The sequence below is a fragment of the Daktulosphaira vitifoliae genome, unplaced genomic scaffold, assembly GCF_025091365.1.
Source record: "Daktulosphaira vitifoliae isolate Bord-2020 unplaced genomic scaffold, ASM2509136v1 Scaffold_4, whole genome shotgun sequence".
Classification (NCBI taxonomy): domain Eukaryota; kingdom Metazoa; phylum Arthropoda; class Insecta; order Hemiptera; family Phylloxeridae; genus Daktulosphaira; species Daktulosphaira vitifoliae.
In genome coordinates this window covers 40782602-40798037 of record NW_026099575.1, presented here as the reverse complement: position 1 = coordinate 40798037, position 15436 = coordinate 40782602, and the positions used below count along the sequence as shown (strand labels likewise).

Genomic DNA, 15436 nt, shown 5'->3' with positions numbered 1-15436 from the left:
AAAAAAAAAAAAAAAAATAAACACATCTTAGTAAAACCAATACTTTCTCAGCTTCGCATCGAAGCTAAAAAATAATTTTTTTAGATTTCAAATTTACTCTTTATTTCAATAATAATTAACAAATTTAAATATAATTAGTAAAAATATTAAACAATTTAATAGAAAAATATTTTATAAACATCAAATAACCAAATAAATTACTTTTTGTGTAACTATTGTGGGTATGTATTGAGAATCTAAAATTTTAACAGAGAAAAAAGGAATCAAACTACTGAATGATTAAAAATTTTAACTTAAAATTAGCTCAACCATCTTATGGGTAAAAATCAGGGTTTGAGGCCCATTATCTCATAAAATTATTAATTAGTAATAACCAACTACTTTTTCCATAATGTACATACAATTTGAATTTGCGGTACTGTGCTTAGCGGTAAGGCCGTGATTAATAGCCGGTGGGTACCCGAAAACGTNTACATACAATTTGAATTTGCGGTACTGTGCTTAGCGGTAAGGCCGTGATTAATAGCCGGTGGGTACCCGAAAACGTTCATTGTATTATCTAATTGTAAAAGTGTAGGTGTTACTAGTATTTTTTTTTATTAATATCTGTTTTTTTTTTTATTTCTCTCTGTTCTTCTTTAATTTGTAGACGAGGTTTTTTGACCGTTCGGTTTTTTGCCTCGTAGTAACTTAATTTTTTTTTTTAATAAAGTCCCCTAAATTTAACTTAACTATTATCTTATTTTTTTTTTGCGCGTTCCATCTTCAATGGACTCGTGTATTTGTTTATCTTTTTTCCTTTCAAAAATCAACTCCCCTTAGTTTATAAGGTACGGGTAATGGCCATGTATTAGGTCATTCCTCATTATAACCATTATTATGGTTATGTGACAACTGTCACGAGGTTTTGGTGTACATCTACTATCAACGACTCAACGGACATCAACTTTAATCTTTATTAATTTTATATTTCTTTTTTTTTATCTTAAATTGCTTTTAATTAACAATATTTAATTTTTTTTTAAATCCTACTGTGGTCCGACAATACAGTGTCTCGCCAAGTGGGTTGGCGACCCTTTCTACTCAATGCGCCATGAAAGTTACAAATTTTTCGTTGCGGCCAAATAGTTTGATTTTTTTTATAATTGTAACCTTTCAAATATGATGTTATCATTTGTACATGTATGTCACATATTATGATTATACAAGATCACAATATTAAATTTTATTTAATAATAAACATATATTGTGAGCTTTTATTATTAGGTAGCAAGTCTTTGACTTTAATGTCTTTATTCTAATGAACATCGCGCCGGCGGACAGATCTAAAGGTCACAATTTCCTCAGTCAATACTGAGAATTAAATTAATTTATTAATAAATATGTTGGACTATGTGTATTGTCGTAATATGCTCAATGCTTTGCATTGCGCATTTTACATTATTAATGAAAAATGTATAATCTGTATTTTAAATAACTTGTAAACAAACAAATAATTTATCTGTCATAACAAATACGATGTTCAACACAATTTCTTATTATTTATATATATATATGTCAATTTATCAATTGTTAAATATGTTATCTGAATATAATAATCATGTAATGTATAATTAATACAATTAACTAAAAAGATTACTAAAAGCGCTGACAACAATATCCCTGGATTGGGGGTACTATCATTTTACTATAAAAAGCACTGAAATCTTTTCAGACTAGGGAGAGTCATGGAGAGACTCCAGAGAGACTCGAAGGAGTGACAGCGAGCGAGAGAGTCCGTTTTCTCCGAATTAAAATAAGAATAAAAAGAAATAATTATCAGTCACAGCCCTGTGTTGTTGTCGGCTAACTTTTACGCGTTTTATTTATATATGAAAAGAACTTGTTTTAATTATTTATCTTTTGACGAAGTGCGAATTAAATACTTTTAAGCATATATAAACATATCGAGATAATTATCAAATCATTTTACAAGCAATTTGCAATAATAAAAGAAGTAAGTAATTTTATGTTATCCCAATTATTTGGAGTAAATAAGTTTGAGCAAAGGATGACAAAGCAATAGATCATTTATTAAAATAATATTTTAAAGTGTCAATTTTGACTGGTTGGTTAAAGAAATTATACATAATTACGTTATATGGTATTCGTGGACTAGCTCTGCCGTCTCGTTGCCGAGGTATTCGTGAATTGGCTTCGCCGTTTCGTTGCCTCTTAGTTAGGACATCAGAAACTAATCAGACAAAAGTTTATTATACCTCTATAAGAGTAACTTAACATATATTTTTATATCTACTTGTCTTTATCGTTCTAAATCCTCGAACCATACGACTCCGATAGAACCACAACATCAGGTTCACACTTTATACAAAAACCCAAGTCCCCATCTTATAATTTATTTTTATTTTTATTTTATTAATTTTTGTCTTGGTAATTATTGTGCCGCATCCTTTCAAGGTGCTAGCTCCGGGACACATTGGGCCACCACGATTCCGCCTTGATACATTTTTTACATAGATATAAATATTTCTGAATTTTGTTTTGGCCAGACCGGAGAAATATTTAGGCAATATTGGTGTCGATCTCTTAATAAAATATACTTTCTAAAAAAAAAAAATACTGTTCAACAGATGTAAAAAATTAATAATTAAAAAATAAAATTATATCTATAATAAAATATAGAGTGTTTAGAATCTTTTACAAGTAAAATCAGTCGTAAACTTTGTGTAATTAAATTATATTATTTAAAATCTTGAATCGTTCTTGTAAGTAATTATATGGACTATATGACGTATACTGTAAATCGTATACGTAGTGCGTTTAATACCAAAATAAACATTGAATTACTTGAAATATTATTGCACTACACAGGACATAAGGTAAGTAAAATTTAATCTATGCTTTCGAATCTCCAACAATCTATTGCGTGATAAACCATTAATAAAAATTAAATAGGAGAATTAATAATTAATAAGAGAAACAATTAATGAGAAAACTATTTAATAAGAACCCAGCACAGTGGGGACGTGGCATAGTTGGGTACAGTATAGATTTAATCTGATAGTGATTAAAATCACTATCATAAGAAACGATTCGATTCAAATATGTAGATAGTGTTTAATTTTAAGAAATTGGCGGATAATAACAAAAGCAACATCAACTTCTATTTCCTTAACTATATCCAGATTAGTAATTCTTTTACTTATATATTATATAATTTTTATAATTAATTGTTTCCAAATTATTATTGATTTTGATTTTTAATATGTTAAAAGTAATCATTTTGAACCTACTTTTTTTTGTCCTTTAAAGTGAGAGTTTATAATAAAAAAAAATGAATTTATTACAATAACTTTTAGCTCAATTTGGAAGTTTGAAATTGACATCATTAAATATAGAAAATGGTATTGTTAATATTAATATGCAATCAGGAAATTTTATAATTACTATCTACAGTAAATTTTTTATTTCATCCATTGTTAAAAATATAGCAACATGTTACGAAAAAATTTGGAATGTTATAGACTGGTAGTAGCACACACAAATAAAATAAAAAATTAATAAAATTCAAAGTAAAATTATATAATATCAAATATAATTCGACAATATACTTTAAAAGTATTAAAAATGAATGATTTTAATTGTTTGTATGGATAAAACTGATTTATGGTGCATTATTAAAATCATATTTTTAATTAAATACATTGACTTATTATACTATTTTGTACATAAATATCAGTTGCACATTTTATGCAAACCAATCTTATTATTTAAAATAAAATCGTTCTCATGAGCAATTAAATAGGCTTTATAATTTTGTAAATTATTAAAGAACAATGAAAATTTATAACTATTATACGTTAATTACATGCAATAAAAAACATTTTATACGTGTTTATTACAAATCCTAATAAAAATGTTGATACAGTATATAAACTAACTAAACGCAAGTAAATATAATTTATAAATTTATTTTATCTTTTTATATTATCATATATTAAAAATCATTTGATAGAAACACCGTGTCTCTCACAAATAAACAGTTAAAACCTAAATAAACTTTTTTTTTTCTTTTGAATTTTCCATTCATGAACATAATAAGTTTCATTTTTTACTTCGTCATAAAAAAAGCCTAGATTAGTATATAATTTTTTTTTCATATATTCAATACCATCTCTTAAATTAACTTCTACAAATTCATACATTTCAAACGTATTAGATAAATTATTTCTGTATATATAATTCTCAAGATCTCTTACAGGATAATCTAAACAAGTTTTGCGTTTATCAATGTAATAATTTCGAAATATTTTGTTCAAATTATTATCATTCCCTACGTATTCGTATAGTAAATTATTATAAATGGTTTCCACATATGAATTGTCATTTTCATTTATATCTCTCCTTATTAACCTAATAAATTTTAGTAATTCGTATAAAATAAATGGGTTGGTTTTGATATTTAACAAATTCATTAGGAAATGTATTGCACTAATAAAACATGTAATGAGTTTTTTGGAACTCTCAATATTTGGTAATAATAAACTCACACAATGCGTGCGATCTTCTGAAGTTGTACGGCTCTTTTGTTTCGCAATACAATTAATAGCAATGTGTTTTATGTGATTCATGATCCATAATAAGCTTATTGTGTACTCATAATTAATAAGCAACATTGCTTCTCTTAATTTTTGATTAACATTATCTTTATCCACGAGGTAATCTTTGAAATAACTTTCTTTATCAAATACTAGTTTCTGAAAGTAAATTCTACTCTTGCTTAGATCGTCATACACACTTTGCGCTGGTTCAATTTTCCACTTGTTTTCTTGTAAAAATGAATTTAAAAAATTAACTACATACCCTTTATCATATTTTTTATGTTCATTAACTGCGTTGACTGCCAAGATAAATATAAAGATGTTATAATTCATTTTTATTAAGTGATTTAATACGTAATTAATGAAAAAAACAATTTGTTATTTTAAAACATTTATGTTATGTAATTAAGTTTAATTTATTTTTTTATTTTTCTCTAATTGTAAAATTGACTAGTTCGTTAAGTAAGGCGTATGCAATGTAAAATAAAACACGTCACAAGTTGTCGTGACCTGTTCAGTTGTTATTAACAGTGTGAACAATTCATTTATAATAAATTTATTCTGACAAAACAATAATATTTCAATAAATTTATTGGTAAATAAATTTATATAAATTTTCCAATTTATAAAAGTGATTATTTTAAAATTCAAAACTATAAAATAATTCGTCAATTGTATAGTTTTTTAAAAAAAAAAAACTATATTTCAATATACTTAGTGATTCAAATGGATAATCCAACAAATTATTATCATACAGAGTGATTCAAATATATTAACCAAAAAAAAATGATTTTTATTCATAGTGATTCAAATGGGTAAATCAAAATACAGCGTGAATCCAATGTTTAAACAAAAAATTATTATCAGACTGCGTGATTTTAAATAACGAAACTATAGTATAAATATGTAATAAAGTAGTCCTTAAAATACAAATTTTCAAAATTCGATTAACGCGTGCCAAAAAATTGTTCTACTACGTGTAAAAAGAAGCTATGCATAAGTTTATCCCGATAGGTTGACATTAACACGTGCCGCAAAAGGGTTGAAAATTTGATCAAAAGGGTAGTTTTTCAGTTATTGTAATTTATCTCAAAGTGTATGATTTTTACGTAAAAGTTTATAAGAAAGAAATTATGTATGTAATTATTTTACATAAAAGAGGTTATTAGCAAAAAACTCATAAGTTTAATATTTATCTCCTAAAAGTCAAAATTTCCATAAACATTATGTTAACCAGTAAATATTCATATATTTCGGAAATTTAAAAAATGATGTACCATTTAAGTTTTAAAAAAAATTTCATGTTATGAATAAGTTGTTTGAAATTAAATTTTTTAGATGTTTTGTAGAAAGAAAAAATTGATTACAAGTTTTTTGACGAAGTTATTAAAAAAACTTATGAATAATAATCATTTTTCTGTGATAATTAAAAATAAAAATTGACGATTTCTTACATAATAAAATAACATATGCTCACAAATATTATGCATCGTACTAGAATGCCGATTTACCTTAAGCCTATCACATAAAACATAATAACGTTTCTGTTCTTATATTTTAAAATCACCTTACACAAGACATCAAATTAACAGTTCTGTTTGGAAAAAAATTGAATTATTTTAGTAACGGTTCTTCGAGTCAAGTTAAATTTTGTTACTATTTTTTTTTGCTCTCCCATCAACTCTAAAGTTAGCGTTTTTACCATGACATAAAGTAAAAAATGTCATTTTGTATTAAAATCAATTTCGTCTACATTAATATTAAAACACAGATTAATAAACGTTTTTTATTTTTGTATTGAATCGAAGCACCTTCACTAAAATAATTAATTCTTTTACAAAAGGAGCTGTTAATCATCAAAATTTGTAAAAGATTTAAGATCTATCTCAGAAGTACAATAAAACGAAAAATATTGTCTCGTTTTTCGCATTGAGACTTTCAAGTTTGACGATTCTTCTGCGAAGAGCCGCCACGTGCTTGTTCCGACAGGTTGTCCGTAGGGTCCCTGTTCGTCCCAAATTCGTTAGTAAAGGTCCATCACAGCACAACTCGATACTGTAATAAGTCTCTATACTCTATGGTGTCATAGAGGATCCCACTTTATCTTTCGGATAACTACACTGTGACAAGTTAGCAATCCTTTCACTTGGTATGGCTGAGTTATGAGGGCCTATTCGCTGTGAGCAAGCAAATATAACCGGTCTCAACTATCCAGAGCCATGACCGGCTAAGAGCAGTGTTACCTGTTGCCACCCCCACTGAATTAAATAGGGTCCGCGTGGTTGTTAAGCCCGTGATTCTTACGGATCCCACTGCGACAATGTCAATCTCTTAATGAAACATATCAATTTAATAAAAATTAAGGTACGTTATTAAAATACGTAGAGTTATTATAATATTTCGTACATAAAAATCAGGTGCTGATTTTTTGAAATTAAATGGTTTTCGTAAATTGACTTTATAAATCATTAAGGCAGAATGAAAGTCTTAAAATTATTATACGTAATGTTTATTACATGTAACGAAAAACATTTTATACGTGTTTATTGCTAATCCTGATAAAAATATTGGTACAGTTATTAATTCAAATTTATGGATATATTTAATTTTTTTAATTTTACATATGTTAATAATCGTTTATTAGAGCTGAGTCGCTTACAATTTAACAATTAAAACCATAATAATCTTTTTTTTTTCTTTTGAATTTCGCATCCATGAACATAAGAAGTTTCATTTTTTACTTCATCATAAAAAAAGCCCAGATTAGTATACAATATTTTGTTCATATTTTGAATTCCATTTCTTAAGTTAACTTCTACAAATTCATACGTTTCGAACGTATCGGGTAAATTGTTATCGTTTTTATATTTTTCGAAAGCGTTATCACTATAATTTATACTAATATCACGATTATTAATTAAATAATTTCTAACTATTACATTCATATTACTATCATTCCCTACGTACTCGTGTTTTAACTTATTTTCAATTTTGTCCACATATGAATTATCATTTTCATTTATTTCTCTGCTTATCAAACCAATAAATTTTATTAATTCTTTTAAAATAAATGGGTTAGTTTTGATATTTAACAAATTCATAAGGAATTTTATTGCACTAATAAAACATGTAATGAGTTTTTTGGAACTCTCAATATTTGGTAATAATAAACTCACACAATGCTCGTGCTCTTCTGGGGTAAAGAAAATTTTTAATCTAATACAATCACTTGCTATGTATCTTACGTGATTCAAGATCCGTGCTAAACTTATTGCGTACTCTTGATTAATAATTAACATTGTTTCCCTTAGTTTTTGATTAACATTTTTTTCATCAACAATGTAACCTTTACAACTTTTTTTATTTAAAAATCTATCAGTCGCGTAAAACGAACTCTTGCTTAAATGGTCATAAACATTTTTTAATGTTGAAATGTTCCAATTATTGGCTTGTAAAAATGAATTTAAAAAATTAATTGCATACCCTTTGTCATATTTTTTCTGTGCATTCGTTGCTTTGACTACCAAGATAAATATAAATATGTTATAATTCATTATTATTAAGTAATTTAATACGCAATTAATGATAAAATGTGTTTCTAAAAAAACGTATGTAATAAAATTAAGTTTGATTAAGAATATTTATTATGTTTTCTAAACGTAAAATTAACTAGTTGATTAATTGATGGCGTACTATGTAATGTAAAATAAAACACGTCACAAATTGTCGTGACCTGTTCAGTTGTTATGAACAGTGTGAACAATTCATTCATAATAAATTTACCCTGATAAAACAATAATTTTTTTTGTTTACATTACATATATACTACATTTTAAATTTCAGTATTCTTACTTTCCAAATAATTATTTATTCTAATAAAGGTAATTGGTTAATGAATTTATATAAAAATTAAATATTCGATTTATAAAATTCATTATTTTTAAATTCAAAAGTAAAAAATAATTCGTCAGTTTCACCATTTATTTGAATGAAAAATATTCCTTTCTTATTTATCGAACCAAAATCCGCAATAAATGTAGTGTAAAAATGCCGCAAAATGAATAATAATTACAGCCAAATGATATTCGTGTAATAAGATATAAGAGTCAGTTTCATCTAGTTCACCCTAAATACGAAAAATTATATCTAACGTAATCCTAAAAAAGTTTGTCTCGATGTTCATATTTTTCAAAAAGTCAGTACAAAGTTGATATTAAAAATTTTCAATCAGCGTTTTTGCAAAATGAAAAATACTATACGTTAGACGTTTATTCCACGAAATTAGAATGGACCTTTTTTCAAATATATAAATCTTATTAAATTCTAGTCCTATAACCAGAGTTGAGCAAAATCAAACAAAATTAAAACTAGCTAAAAGAAAAACAATTTTATTTTTAGTGGTTATGTTCAGATAAAATTTATATTATAATGCGTATCCTAGTGAACGGTCGAACACAGTTATCACCACGTATCCCTATGTACGGTTGAGTACCACACACAAAAAAAAAATAAGCTAAGATTACGTTCTTCAAATAATATTATATATATATATTTCTATATTTTAGTTATTAAGAGTAGAGTTCCGCACACGGCTACCGGCACAGAAAGGAAAATTAGACACGAAAAAAATAGTAATTAGATAACTGCTGTATAAATTATTTCACAATCCACATAAAGGAAAAAAAACTCGTGCACAGCGAAACCAGTTACGGTGTAAGTCGGAAACGAAACAGAACGCAATATCCGAAACTATACTCGGCGGCGGCCTTATCTCGGTGTCATTGGCGGGGAGACAACCGATTGTCATATTAATAGCTGGACGGCTGATATCGCGAGAGACACGGGTGAGCGCCAGCCTAGAGCGACGGGCGGTGCCGTGTCTTTTATTAATTTTCATCTGGATAAAGACATGTTTTTTTTATAAAACTAGTAAAATAGAAATATAAACAAAAAAACAACCTTAAAATGTAAATAAAAACAAATTTGTTTGCTTATTCACAATTCCAATAGAATATATATTGCACTGAAAAATTGTATTAAAGTTACACCACTCATTATTCAGTAGTCTATAAATTATTGTCTATTAGTCATCAAATCAAATATATATAATTCATGTCAATCCTTTAAACCATTCCGAGAAATATTTCTAAAAATGCATTGATACAAATCTAATGTAATAACTATAAGAAATTATTTATTTGTGACAAATCATCTATTTTAAGTGATCTAATATGTAATAAATAACACAGTTGAGTAATAAACAGATAATAGTAAAAGGTCGTGACACTTCTTGCATATATAGATGAATTAAATTTAATATAAAAGGGCATAACAATTGTCAATCTTTCTCACTACTACTTCACCTTATGAACTTTCAACGAATGCGAGAAGTGGCTTGATAAAATACAATTTTACATAGAAAATTGAAGTATACAGAGTGATTTTTTTATCATAACCCATTCAATTACTTATAGAATAATAATAATTTAAAAAATTTTTTTTTTTTATTATCTTTAGTTACACATTATTCTTGTATTATTAACTATGTAATACTTTTTAAGTTCATCCCTTATGCATTGTAAGGGGGTCAACTTTGTTTTTTTAAATGGTAACACATATTTTTAATTTAATAAAATGTTTGAGTTTTTAATTTAATAGTAAATGACATAAAAAAAACAATCTTTGAGTGGGTTACATGTATTGTCAATACTAATAAAGATTCTCTTTCGAAAATAGAAAACCCACTTGTGATTCCTATACTACTCGAAATATTTATTGACATGACTCGCAGTCAGCACTACCAACTGGTACGAGTGGTGTTGTTGATAATATATGTGTGATCATTATTAATTAATCACAATAATTTTTCTATTTCAAATTATCATTCTATTAATAAATTTTCAAACATCACTTTGCTTTTCTATATATTTATATTTATATATATTTCTATATATTTATATTTATTTTTTCTATATATTCTATATTTTGTATGCTATATTTTCACCTTGTAGCTAAACGTACTTCAACAATCCGTTAACTATAACATCTATATATAACATCTACATTCTATTATTATTCCTCTTTCTTAATTATAAAAAATATAAATATCACACATATGGCCACTTATTTTATTTCCTTCATCATCCTTCATTATAATAATCTCTTTTCATTCGTTATGTTATTATAATTAATATCCATATCCCATTACCATACTTTTCTTTTATGACAAAAACACCCTTATCCATTTAACTCTTTTTTTTATGACAGATCGGTTGGTCGACGTTGTCGCTTTCACAACGGGAGGAAGACACTCTCATCATTTGCGTCGGGTCGTCGTCGGCCGTGAGGCACTTGCTGGACTTTGCACCGTAGCGTATGGCACGCGGTGTTGGTCAGTCAAATACTCATAGTAGGGCGACGGCTGATAAAGGTGGCACGAGTCGCGGGGCATCGTGTATAACGAAGCGACGCGTGCCGTGCCACATTTTTTGTAAAACTTAGTTTTGATATTTAACAAAGTCTTTATGAAGTTTATTGCTCTGATAAAAAGTGTAATAAGTAGTTCGGAACTCTCAATACTCGGTATTGAGAGGCCAAGGTATCAAAGATTTTTGATAAATATTTTCTAAAAAAAAATTACGTTTTTCTCAAAGTTATCGAAAGGGCTTGTCTTTCTTTACTAATAGGACAATGTATTAGTAGATATAAGTACTTTATCTAGACTAAATACATAGTATCAACGTTTGCCTTAAACATTCTATTCGAGTAATATGAAAACAAACATTTGTTTTGATGGATGTATTTTATCGTGGTATTAAAAAAAAATATTACACGCACACACATAAGTCGGTATCATACATCGTTTGTACAAACCGTTCACAAAATAAAACGAACTTCCTCGACGGCGGCATCTGTTAGGTTTCAAACTTAATAGTTTTATAGAAGAAATAAAGCCGTGAAGTAATGGCACGTGAGAATTGTATAAGTATGACGAATGTTTTAATAATATTATTGCAGTGTTGTTTGTACACGATTATAAAATTCTAAAATCTGTTTGATATGGTTTTAAAATTTTACTTAAAATCGTATTATCAAAATATTGAAAAATTAACAAATGCTGGAAAAATTAATTAAAAATTTCTGATTTTCAATGTTTTTTTTTTTAACGAATGAGCTCGGGGTGACGTTATTCTAGTAGAATTATTTGCGAAGATGAGAACGTTTTTTTTAGTACATCGTGAGTATTTAAAATTTTAATCGGAAACGATCACACACGCCAAAGTTTTTCGATTTAAAACCTGAAATTTTTACCAAACCTGTCTAGAGATAATCCAAAAAAATCCTGAAATATTCATTGAAATTTTTTGATTTTTGACGAGGGTTTTTTTTGTCCCAGCACTATAAAAGGAGAATGAAAGTCTTAAAATTATTATACGTAATGTTTATTACATGTAACGAAAAACATTTTATACATGTTTATTGCTAATCCTGATAAAAATGTTGATACAGTTATTAATTCAAATTTATGGATATATTTAAATTTTTTAATTTTACATGTGTTAAAAATCGTTTATTAGAGCTGAGTCGCTAACAATTTAACAATTAAAACCATAATAATCTTTTTTTTTCTTTTGAATTTCGCATCCATGAACATAAGAAGTTTCATTTTTTACTTTATCATAAAAAAAGCCCAGATTAGAGTACAACATTTTTTCCTTATCTTCGATACCATTTCTTAAGATAACTTCCATAAATTCATACATTTGAAACGTTTTTGATAATTTATTTTTATTTATATACCTATTAAGATCGTCCTTCTCACAATTTGTATCACCATATCTTTGACCAATGCAATAATTTTGAAATATTTGGACAAAATTACAATTACTCACTCTGTACTCATCATAGAATTTATAATGCATTCGAATCACATATGCATCGTCATCTTCATTTATTTCTCTGCTTATCAATCTAACAAATTTTATTAATTCATCTAAAGCAAATGGATTGGTTTTAATATTTAACAAATTCATTAGAAAATGTATTGCACTAATAAAACGTGAAATGAGATTTGTGCAAATCTCAATACTTGGTAATAATAAACTAATACAATACGGGTAATCTACTGAAGTCTTAATATAATTTTTCGAAAAACAAGCAGTAATAATACGCTTTACGTGATAAACAATCCAATCTAAACATCTTATGTACACATGATTAATAAGTACCATTGTTTCTCTTAACTTTTGATTAACATTATTTTGATCGACGATCGGATCTTTACTATAATTATATTTATGTATTAGTAGATCATCCGTGAAAACCCGACACTTGCTTAAATGGTCACGCATACTTGAATCTGATAAAAATTCCCACCTGGTTTTTTGTAAAAATGAATTTAAAAAGTTAATTGCATACCCTTTATCATACTTTTTCTGTTGACTCGATACGTTCACTGCCAAGATAAATACAAAGATGTTATAATTCATTCTGATTAATTGATTTTATACGTAATGTATGAGAAATACACTTATTATAATAAAATACCTATGTCAAGTAATAAAGTTTAAATTAAAAAATTAGTTATTTTTTTCTCATTACAATATTAAGTGGTTGACTAATTGATGGCGTACTATGTAATGTAAAATAAAACACGTCACAAATTCTTGTAGCATATTCAGTTGTTATTAACAGTGTGAACAATTCATTTATAATGAATTTACCTTGATAATACAATAATATTTTTTCATTTACATTACACGTATACAATTTTCTATATGTCAGTCTTCTTACTAGCTTAATAATTAATTTTTTCAATAAATTTATCGGTAAATTAATTTATTAATTTAAAAAATTCATCATTTTAAAAATTAAAATTAAAAAATAATTCTTCAATTTTATTTTTGTTTGAATGAAAAAATATCTTTTCTGATTCATCGTTCCGAAATCCATAATAATTATATGTTTTTAACGTACTTTAAATAAATAAATATAAATATAAATAAATAATACATTGAAATGATAGTTTTTAATGTTATAAGGGTCATTCATATCTAATTCGCCTTATATACGAAATATTATATATTACGAAGTTAAGAATAGACTTTTATTTTAATTATTATAATCTTATTAAGTTCTAGTCCATAACCAGAGTTGAGTATTAACCAGAGTTTAAGGTGATTTTTTACAGAAATATTATAGTTTTTGTTCAATTTCAGCATGCATTTGCACATAGAAGATAAGGTGTCAGAACAAAATATTTTTTCATTTATAGTATAAAATGTAAGTGATAACATTTAACATATGTTTAAACGACGCAGTATATCTGGAACATTTTCATAAGTTAAGTTGGAAAAATTGACTTTTGTAAAAAGTTTCTATTTTCAATCTCCCTTGTGGGCATGTAAATAGTCAAATTAAAAGAAAAATTATTATGACTTATGTTAGTTTATGAAAAAGTTATAGTAGTTTTAAGAAAAAAATTTTTAAAAAAAAACTATTGGCGCACATTAGATGTTTTCACAATGAATACTCAGCAATTGTTATAAAAAATACAAGAATAACTCAAATATTCGCAACAATTACTTGTTTTTTAGCTTCGATGCGAAGCGGAGAAGGTATTAATTTTACTATGATGTGTTTTTTTTTTTTTTTTTTTTTTTTTTTTTTTTTTTTTTTTTTTTTTTTTTTTTTTTTTTTTATGTCTGTTGCCACTTTTTCTCAGCTCTCACTGGACCGATTTCTTTCAAAAATACGTCAAAAGATCACAAATCGTATCTAGTTGAAGACATTACCCTTAAAAATAGAAAATATTCCCTTGTTCCCCGCAAATGGGGGAAATATCCAAAAGAATTACAAATTTAAAAATCGGTAAATTTTGTCAATTTTTGCATTTTTTTGTCTTAAAACTTCCATAAATTTTTAAAAAATAAACAAATCAACATAAATTTTTTTTATACTATAACCTTAGATATTTTCCTTTCATTTGATATCATTTTTTTGAAAATCTAACACTTAACCTGCTCATGGGGGGGATTTAAAATAGCAACTTTTTTACAAAAACTATCTTTTTCAACTTAATATTTGAAAATGTTCCGGAAAGACTGCGTCCTTTAAACATATATCAAATTAAAGCTTATTTTATGTACTACAAAATGAAAAAAAAAAATTTGTCCCGACATTTTTTTTCTACATTTAAACGGCTGCCGTAGTTAAAAAAACACTATTTTTGTGTTAAAATTTTAGATTTTAAATTTTAAATTTTCAACTTAAAAATGCTATAATTTTTTGAAAAATGTATATATCAGCACAAATTTTTTTTTTCTAAATACATTATAAGTACATATTTCATTTGACATACTTTTTATTAAAATTGGACAATTTCCCTTTATATAGGGGGGGTTCAAACTTTGAAACATTGTATAAAAAATAGAACTTTTTCAACTGAACTTTTGAAAATGTTCCGGAATTACTGCGTTCTTTAAACATATATCAAATTAAAGCTTATTTTATGTACTATCAAATGAAAAAAAAAAATTTGTCCCGACACGTTATCTTCTATGTGCAAATGGCTGTCGAAATTAAAAAAAAAATGTAATTTTTACGATAAAAATCACCTTTTATCGGAATGTTTTTTGTACTTAAAACTCCCTTAACTTTTTCAAAAATGAACAAATAAAAATAATATTTTTTTGTATTGAAACCTTAGATATTTCCCTTTCATTTGATATAATTTTTTTTGAAAATCTAACACTTATTCTGCTCACTGGGAGGATTTAAAATAGTAACTTTTTTACAAAAAATAACTTTTTCAACTTAATTTTTGAAAATGTTCC

General features: G+C 26.3%; 1 protein-coding gene and 1 long non-coding RNA gene across 3 annotated transcripts in view; one reads left to right on the top strand and one right to left on the bottom strand.

The window, feature by feature from the left end:
- LOC126903802 (uncharacterized) overlaps positions 1 to 15436 on the top strand; it is a 30453-nt gene that overhangs the window by 7484 nt on the left and 7533 nt on the right. The gene's annotated exons all lie outside the window — the stretch shown is intronic.
- Positions 585 to 2611, bottom strand: LOC126903804 (uncharacterized). The gene is made up of 2 exons (XR_007703606.1): positions 2297 to 2611; positions 585 to 2233 (listed from the first exon to the last, which is right to left on the bottom strand). It is a non-coding gene; the product is annotated as an uncharacterized LOC126903804 (long non-coding RNA).